We start from the raw sequence: 10,386 nt of genomic DNA on the forward strand, positions 1-10,386 counted from the left end.
AAAATTTTATTCCAAATTAAATCAACTACTATATGTACACCCATCTTTTGCTCCTCGCATTCACGCGTGCCAGTTAATATGCATCATTAAGATGCAACAGCATTTAATTTGCCCTTCATTCGACCTATGGTCACTATAGTAGTTAGTATTAGATAGGCTAATTAAAGATAGTTGTTTATTGGAGGGATACCTGGTCTTTTTTCCTTCTCACTAAAGTATCTGGTGCAAATTCATTTAATTAGGAAAGGTGGAAGTAATATTTTAAGGTAAGACTACTCGTATTATCAACACATCATAAAGTAATTGCAATCGAAATCCAAAAATGATTTACTTACGTTAACCATAAAATATCACATGCTTATGGTTGGAGGGAGTACGTCTCTTGTTAAACAATGATCTCATAGGGCATTTTGAACTGCGCCTACCACCAATACAAGAATCATTTGTTGATTTAGAAAGGAGCTGTCTAGGAAAATCCGGTGTTTCAACTAATCCTGTTTTGGGCATCATATGGTTACTCTTGTCAGTCCTTACCGTTAACGTCATGGTCATGGGCAAAATGGTAATCTCACCAGCCAGTAGCTGCCGGAAGCTACCCAACTTCAGCTTCTGGAATTTTCAGAATCCAAAAATCTTGATTGTGAAATCTACACTGAATATGCTAGATTCAGCTCTTTTGGAAGCTGTCAAGATTATAGCTTGTAAATTCTAAAAACCTCGCATCACTCAAACAGATCCTTAAAGGTCGACTTTGCTCATGACACTTAAGAAATCGACTGTCACTAGGTGCACACGTGGTTCCATTTTTCCTTAGACATGGTTCAATTTTTGCAAAGGACCTATTTGTTATGCTCTTACCACAAGTGTGATATATCTTTTCACGCTAAACACTGTCAGAGAGACCAGCTTTGCCGAGTGTCAAAAGGTTTGCCGAGTGCTATATGTCGGGCACTCGGCAAACCCCTTCTTTGCCGAGTGTCACACTCGGCAAAGAAAAACACACGGTAAACTGTCCTTTTGCCGAGCGCCCAACACTCGGCATAAAAAAACACTCGGCAAAATATATTTTGCCGAGTGCCTGACACTCGGCAAACAGATACACTCGGCAAATGACCCGTCAGCAGCGAACGGGAACTAACGGGAACTAACGCCGTTAGCTTTGCCGAGTGTTGGATGTCCGACACTCGGCAAAGGGTGTATTTGCCGAGTGTCTGCTGACCGACACTCGGCAAAGGTAATATTTGCCGAGTGCCAAGCTTGGACACACGGCAAATCAAACATATTTTTTTCTTTATTGTGTCCAAATTTTTTTCCTATTGTGATCCTACATTCTCCTCAACTTAATTTTGGTTCATTACTTGAAATGTTACTATATTTCGGCAATTTATTTCATTTATTGAAGTTCTTGAATAATATAAATTTGAACCGCGTGGTCATTCGAGTAGTGGAAAAAATGAATGAAAAATTATTATTTACGTTATTGAGCATGCGTTGAGGCCTTATCAAAGAAAAGACTAGAAACATGGCGACGAAATTGTGTTCCAGTTGTTTTAAAATTGTATAAAAAGCAAATTTGGTCAGAAAATTATGAAACTTGTCGAGATGTCATATTATCATATTAAGACACTGTGATAAAATTTTAATTAACTTTCGTGAAAATTTGACATCTACGAGGCTTAACAGCTAATTGCCCTTTACATGAAATCATACACCTCTTTGCATAACCTTCGGTTTCTAAGCATCGTATGTTGTAACTTTCACGAAACCTCGTCAAATTTTTATCACAGCTTCCCCATATGATATCATTACATCTCAACAAATTTCATGATTTTCTAAAGAAATTTGCTTTTTATAAAATTTTAAAACAACTAGAAGTGATTGGTCATTTCCAGTAAAATCATTTAAACGATTGTGATCGGTTTGGCTGATCAGCAAATGAGGAGTCAAAATTTTTTAGCCGCAGTAGCCGTTGAGGCCCAGGCACCCCGCGCACGCGTGCAGCAGGAACTGCCGCAGCGACCAAGATGCTCATGTTTTTCCATCGACGTAGATGCTCATGTTTTTTCATCGACGTCGCGTTAGCTAGATGCTTCCTGTGCGTGGGAGCTTTTGGGTAAAGGGCCGCTCCCTTTATGGCTTTATTATCATAATATTTCCTGAATAACAACGCATCCTCTTGCATCGCTCCTAGTAACAGAACCATGTGAAATTCACCAGTGACAGGGACAAACTTTATTCATTGCCTGGATAGAGAGTGCATGTTGTGTTGTGCAACTTGCTTGCCAATTAGATGCTCACGTGACAAAGTTATAACTATTTTTTTTCTCGTATATGGTCCAAAAAAAAATATATATATCACAACGGACATCACATGCAGTTTATATATATATATATGACAATACACATTACAGATATTTCATATATGACAATATTCATACAAGTCCATACAAATTCATACAAAGTTCATACAAGTTCAAATGTCCTAAGCCAACATAAATAAACATATAGAGTCCATACAAGTTCGGAAATGTTCATACAACTCACTGGGTCGGCGGCGGAGGTAGTGGCGGCGGGACAAACCCGTAAATAGCTTCTAAGGCATAGTCCTTTGCTTCAGAATCTTCAAGTTTCATGAATATCTGACGCTGCTCCCAATTTAACCTGCATAAATTTATAACACAACGAAGTTCTTTGCCTTTGAAACCACACCTTATAGCTTTGTCACAACAATTTTTCATACTCAGTCGACCCTTGAAGAGTTCTACGGCAATTTCTTTATTTTCCATCAGGTTTGAAAAACGTTCACCAATGCTTGAATCTGACTTGCCACTGTTGGTGGACTCTGCGATGCAAGTCATCTTCATCTTCTTTCCGGGATTAGACTCATTGGCTACATTATCAGTGTCTACAAGTTGAGTCAGCGGGGTGTCTTGGATATAGTCATGCGTAACATAGTCAAACACTGCAATATATGTGTGCCAATCCTCTAAAATATAGTGATCACGTGCCTGCATAAACCAAAAAAAACTTGTGGATTGGAAGGGTATTAAGATTAAGCTAAGTTTCGGATTATAATATGGATTGCAATGCTTACCAAATGGAGTTTGACATCATTTTCCAATGCTGTAACATGTTCTTTTATATCATCAATAGTCAAGTTGCAATGCACAGTATGTAGAGTTCCTTGTACTCTTTCCAGTACATAAGGATCAGTAGCTCTCCACTGATCATTACGGTTTGCAAACTTTATGTTATGCAAAGCAAGAAGAATTCTTCTTCGCGTGTCCATCGGATCAGTTGGAAACCTACAATTTATAATCCAGCTTACTTTTAACTTTCCTGTTAAAAAGAAATTTGCACGATGCAGAGAAACTTACATTTCATATTCCAGCTCCATCGATCCACTAAATAATATGAAAAAAACTTACGTCAGAACTTTTTGGAAATGTGCAAATAATTTCGTATAGAAATTATAAGGAGAACTAAACCTTGCAGGTGAGCTTCCACATGATTCCGACTGGGTGTAAACCTTAACCCTTGCAGGTGAGCTTCTTTCCGACTGGGTGTTCAACTGAAAGAATAAGTCAATAAGTCATTGGGGAATTTGTATGCAATCAACTTGTTGGGTTGTATGAGACATGTTGGGTTGTATGAGACATCGGGTAGATACCTGAGCCCCAAAATGCAGATATTTCATAGTTTTAATTATCCCATCAACGCTCCAGTCTGGCACATACGGAATTGGTCTTGTCTTAGGAAGCAGTATTTCGACAAGCTCACGATGCCCATCAACTGCTGCACACATGATTGGGAGTTTCCCATCCTGCATTGTAAAGAGAAACCAAACACATTAATACAATTTGGCATGAAACACGAAAAAGATATCAACAATACAAGTTTTTTGCCAATGAAAGGAAAGAGAAAAACTGAGACATTCCTTAATTTATCACAATGCAAGTAGTAGTTCTAGATAATGCTAAATAAGTAGAGCAGAATTTGAGTGAAAGCTAGCCAAATTAATTTCTGTAAAATTCTAAATTTCTAATTGGTGATCAAGTGCTGGAAACAATATTAGGTGTGCCTAGACTAATACTCAACAGTGGCAGGTCTGTTCTAGACAATCTGGTACCATGATTCTCAGGTGCAGAACTGGGTCAAAATTGATGACAAAAATATTCATAGATGTATGCACAGGTAACTATCACTAGAGCAAAAAATCACAGTATAACCAGATCACTGTAGTCCAAAGCTTAAAAACTGGACTAGAATAGACACCAAGTGCAATGCAAATGCAATACAATGCACCCCTGCTCTCAAGAAACCTTGATTTTAAAGTACCACCAGGCCAGATTTTAGCCCCCTAAGTATCAAACTAGATACAAAAAGCAAAAAAAAAGGAGTCATAATTACCTCATCGGCAATGTTAGGATCAGCTCCAGCCTCTAGCAAGAACTTGACAATGTCAGTTAAGTGATCATCAACTGCCTCCATTAAAATGGATGGTCCAGAGGGACTTATAAAGTTCACATCAGCACCAGCCTATATAATTGACAACACAAAGTTTAGGCAGCAATAGAGAGAACTGAAACGCGCAGTCATGACAACAAATTCTATAGAAATAGAAAGGCTATTGAGTTAGAACACATTAAGGATAGTCAAGAAATAACTGGACTTGAACCAGTAGCTTCATGCATTTCAAGGAATGCCCACAGCATGCCATCATGAGCGGTGAGAAGACGTGATTGACAACTTTGTTAGGCTGCAGAATAAAACAAATCACAGTTTCCATAACAAGCCAAGATCATGTAAAATGCTTGCCGATCCATAATCAGCAGAGTAATGAGGAAACAGCAAAACTAACATCTTACATCAGCTCCATGTTCCAGCAGGATCTTGACAACCTGATCCCTGTCCTTAGCGGCAGCCAGGTGCAGCGGCGTCCCGCGGTAATTGACCGGATCCACATCAACACCCTTGGACAGCAGCAGCCTTACAGCCTCGCAGTGCCCTGGAAGCGCGAAGAGGTATTGCTGCAAGCTCCAATTCAAGCACAACATGGAGAGCAAAGACGATTCGGGCCCAACTCAGAGCGCACCTTGCTCTGCCGCGTCGTGCAGCGGCGTGGAGCCCTTGGCGTCAGGCACCCTGGGTCGCCGCCACGGCCGAGCAGGTACCCCAGGACTCTCTCGTCTCCTCTGACCGCGGCGGAGTGAACCCGCGTTCCACCTGCAAGGGAGCAATGTCAGTGACACTGGCACTTCTCCGAGAGCGCAGGACTCGCACGCACTCCCTGCGGCGGAGTTGACATCGAGCCCCAATTCCTCCACCAGGAACCTGCAGACGTCGAGGTGGCCCTTCCCCGCGGCGAAGTGGAGCGCGTTCCGGCCGATGCGGTCCTTGGCTTCCCGCAGGATCGCGTTCCTCGCCATCTCTGACCATAGAAATTGCAGAAACAAAAATCAAATATCATTTTTAACCGAAAAACAACAATCGAATTTCGAGACGAGAGCGAGGGAGATGGGGGCGGTTACTCTCCAGGAGGCGAAGGTCGCCATCGATGGCGGCCTGGAGCGCGACTTCGGAGTCCGAGAGCTTGGAGACAGGAGCCATCGCGGGGGGCTCGGGGAATCCTGGAAGGTTCCAGGGCGCGTGCGTGGGCTGGGGTTCTGGTTCTAGGGGCTCGGAGACTGGAGAGGAGAGGGGGGGAGTCTTCGCGTGGAAGGAAGGAAGAGGCATGGGAGGCGGCGTCAATGGCGCGAAACCCGAGGAGCCGACGCGACGGGACGTCGGCGGCCACGTGGCCCTGTGAGGAGCGTCCGGTGATGGGACGGGACGCGTGACGTTTTGTTTGACAGCCACTGTTAATTATGTCAAGATTAGTCACCAATAAAAATTATGCCCGCGAGCCCTTCTTTTTTTTCGTTGCAACAGCCCAAGTGTGATACGACAAAGACGAACTGGTGTGCACCACGTCACGCGTCCCGTCCCATCACCGGACGCTCCTCACAGGGCCACGTGGCCGCCGACGTCCCGTCGCGTCGGCTCCTCGGGTTTCGCGCCATTGACGCCGCCTCCCATGCCTCTTCCTTCCTTCCACGCGAAGACTCCCCCCCTCTCCTCTCCAGTCTCCGAGCCCCTAGAACCAGAACCCCAGCCCACGCACGCGCCCTGGAACCTTCCAGGATTCCCCGAGCCCCCCGCGATGGCTCCTGTCTCCAAGCTCTCGGACTCCGAAGTCGCGCTCCAGGCCGCCATCGATGGCGACCTTCGCCTCCTGGAGAGTAACCGCCCCCATCTCCCTCGCTCTCGTCTCGAAATTCGATTGTTGTTTTTCGGTTAAAAATGATATTTGATTTTTGTTTCTGCAATTTCTATGGTCAGAGATGGCGAGGAACGCGATCCTGCGGGAAGCCAAGGACCGCATCGGCCGGAACGCGCTCCACTTCGCCGCGGGGAAGGGCCACCTCGACGTCTGCAGGTTCCTGGTGGAGGAATTGGGGCTCGATGTCAACTCCGCCGCAGGGAGTGCGTGCGAGTCCTGCGCTCTCGGAGAAGTGCCAGTGTCACTGACATTGCTCCCTTGCAGGTGGAACGCGGGTTCACTCCGCCGCGGTCAGAGGAGACGAGAGAGTCCTGGGGTACCTGCTCGGCCGTGGCGGCGACCCAGGGTGCCTGACGCCAAGGGCTCCACGCCGCTGCACGACGCGGCAGAGTAAGGTGCGCTCTGAGTTGGGCCCGAATCGTCTTTGCTCTCCATGTTGTGCTTGAATTGGAGCTTGCAGCAATACCTCTTCGCGCTTCCAGGGCACTGCGAGGCTGTAAGGCTGCTGCTGTCCAAGGGTGTTGATGTGGATCCGGTCAATTACCGCGGGACGCCGCTGCACCTGGCTGCCGCTAAGGACAGGGATCAGGTTGTCAAGATCCTGCTGGAACATGGAGCTGATGTAAGATGTTAGTTTTGCTGTTTCCTCATTACTCTGCTGATTATGGATCGGCAAGCATTTTACATGATCTTGGCTTGTTATGGAAACTGTGATTTGTTTTATTCTGCAGCCTAACAAAGTTGTCAATCACGTCTTCTCACCGCTCATGATGGCATGCTGTGGGCATTCCTTGAAATGCATGAAGCTACTGGTTCAGGTCCAGTTATTTCTTGACTATCCTTAATGTGTTCTAACTCAATAGCCTTTCTATTTCTATAGAATTTGTTGTCATGACTGCGCGTTTCAGTTCTCTCTATTGCTGCCTAAACTTTGTGTTGTCAATTATATAGGCTGGTGCTGATGTGAACTTTATAAGTCCCTCTGGACCATCCATTTTAATGGAGGCAGTTGATGATCACTTAACTGACATTGTCAAGTTCTTGCTAGAGGCTGGAGCTGATCCTAACATTGCCGATGAGGTAATTATGACTCCTTTTTTTTTTGCTTTTTGTATCTAGTTTGATACTTAGGGGGCTAAAATCTGGCCTGGTGGTACTTTAAAATCAAGGTTTCTTGAGAGCAGGGGTGCATTGTATTGCATTTGCATTGCACTTGGTGTCTATTCTAGTCCAGTTTTTAAGCTTTGGACTACAGTGATCTGGTTATACTGTGATTTTTTGCTCTAGTGATAGTTACCTGTGCATACATCTATGAATATTTTTGTCATCAATTTTGACCCAGTTCTGCACCTGAGAATCATGGTACCAGATTGTCTAGAACAGACCTGCCACTGTTGAGTATTAGTCTAGGCACACCTAATATTGTTTCCAGCACTTGATCACCAATTAGAAATTTAGAATTTTACAGAAATTAATTTGGCTAGCTTTCACTCAAATTCTGCTCTACTTATTTAGCATTATCTAGAACTACTACTTGCATTGTGATAAATTAAGGAATGTCTCAGTTTTTCTCTTTCCTTTCATTGGCAAAAAACTTGTATTGTTGATATCTTTTTCGTGTTTCATGCCAAATTGTATTAATGTGTTTGGTTTCTCTTTACAATGCAGGATGGGAAACTCCCAATCATGTGTGCAGCAGTTGATGGGCATCGTGAGCTTGTCGAAATACTGCTTCCTAAGACAAGACCAATTCCGTATGTGCCAGACTGGAGCGTTGATGGGATAATTAGAACTATGAAATATCTGCGTTTTGGGGCTCAGGTATCTACCCGATGTCTCATACAATCATACAACCCAACAAGTTGATTGCATACAAATTCCCCAATGACTTATTGACTTATTCTTTCAGTTGAACACCCAGTCGGAAAGATGCTCACCTGCAAGGTTTAAGGTTTACCTCCAGTCGGAATCATGTGGAAGCTCACCTGCAAGGTTTAGTTCTCCTTATAATTTGTATAAGAAATTATATGCACATTTTCAAAAAGTTCTCACGCAAGTTTTTTTTTCATATTATTTAGTGGATCGATGGAGCTGGAATATGAAATGTAAGTTTCTCTCCATCATGCAAATTTCTTTTCATATTTGTGGATCAACAAGAAAGTAAAATGTAAGCTTCTTGCTTTCTATAATGCTATATGCACATTTTCAAAAAGTTCAGGATAATATAAGTTTCTTTTCACATTTATAGTTTTTCAAGTGTTTCGATGGACCTGAGAAAAAGACTCCTTCTTTCTTTGTATATTACAAAGTTTTCAATGAATGGAGATGATCAGTGGAGAGCTACTGATCCTTCTGTACTGACAAAAGTACAGAGATTTTTTAAATGTGTGAATGTCGACTTGAGTATCGATGAAATAAAAGAACATGTTATTGCAATGGAAGATGATGTCAAACTCGATATGGTAAGCAGTGCAATCCATATCATAATCCGAAACTTATTTTCATCTTAAGACCTTTCCCAATTGACATGTTTTTTTTTTGGTTTATGGAGGCACAAGTTAAAAAAATTTCGGAGGATCGGGATTCGTATTTTCTAGTGTTCAACTATGTTACGCCTGAGTTTGTCCAAAACTCCCCTACTGAACCTTCAATCAATGGGGCCCCTCCTAATGATATTGTAGCCACTGATATTGCAGCCAGTGAGCCTCATTCTCGAGAGGTTTTTACATCCAACAGAAAGAAGATGAAGATGACTTGCAACCCTGACTACTCAACCAACAGTTGCCAGTCAGATTCAAGCATTGGTGAAGATTTTTCTAAGCTGATGGAAGACAAAGAAATTGCCATAGAACTTTTCAAGGGTCCATTGAGTATGGAAAATTGTACTGACAAAGTTAAGAGGTGTGGTTTCAAAGGCAATGAACTTCGTTGTGTTCTCAAATTATTGAGGTTAAATTGGGAGCATCGTCAGATATTCATGAAGCTAGAAGATTCTGAAGCAAAAGACTATGCCTTAGATGCTATTTACGGGTTTGTCCCGCCTTCCGCATAAGCTGACAAAGTTACGTGTCACTACCCCTACCCTTCCTAATGGACCATCATATAGGGCAACATATTACCTGGTTAGAGTGTTATTTAGTTCTGTTAATTCTGTAAGTTACATGAACTTGTTATAATCTTATTTACAACACTCCATCTTATGATTTGTTCATAGCAACTGTACTACTGCAATTATATTAGTTTACGGATTTCTTAGTAAACAACCATGTTTTTTGTGCTGCAGCTTTTTATGGCTTTTTATCCCTTATCTAAACATGCCGCAAAAGGAAAGGGAAAGAAGAGAAAGACTGGTGCCGCATGAGGGTGATGCTAAGCAGATGACTTAACTAGCCTTGAACTAGCTGAAAACTTCCGATTCTTTCTCCCTTCTGCTTCAAAATTCTCTTTTCTATACATTCTTGGTTGTTGGAGTAGATGTTGCCCTATAGGATGGCTTGAGCCTCCACCTGAACTGGAGTTGACGCTTATTTGCTTGAGCTTGCATTTTAATCCTGAAATCAGCACCCTGTAATCGAGACCTGTTGTGCCTGCTCCTGTTGTGGAATAAATGAAGCAATCCAAACAGTGAATTACTCGTCAGCTGCAATTGCAGAGAACCTAAATACTAGGAACCACCTGTCTGTGGATCAGCAGGGAAAAAAATGCTAACAATGTGTTCCATGGCCGTTAATGAAAAAAATGGAGCACTTTTGGCTGGCCTATTAGATTTCAAGGCCTGACTAGACTAGCAAATAAACAATCGTCCAATTAGTATGTGAAACTCTTAGTCTGTCTCCAACGGTGCCCTTTAAACCGTTCTCTACCTTATATATAGAGAAGATTTCGTTCTCTATTGCTCCAGCAGCGTTCTCTAAATGGTTCTCTAAAATAGAGAACGCTACAGGTTTCCTCTATATATAGAGATTCTCTCTCCTCTTCTCTATTTTTTCTTTACGTTTTAAACACTGAATTAAATAAAATAAATTATGTCCATAGCATTTGAGGTATGATAAATACGTACCTAC

General features: G+C 42.7%; 1 pseudogene; it reads right to left on the reverse strand.

Moving 5' to 3' along the window:
• Positions 1-2,540: 2,540 nt before the first annotated feature.
• On the reverse strand, positions 2,541-5,610 carry LOC112885620 (annotated as a pseudogene).
• Between the last annotated feature and the right edge of the window lie 4,776 nt (positions 5,611-10,386).

This window comes from Panicum hallii, chromosome 3, assembly GCF_002211085.1.
Source record: "Panicum hallii strain FIL2 chromosome 3, PHallii_v3.1, whole genome shotgun sequence".
NCBI classification, from domain to species: domain Eukaryota; kingdom Viridiplantae; phylum Streptophyta; class Magnoliopsida; order Poales; family Poaceae; genus Panicum; species Panicum hallii.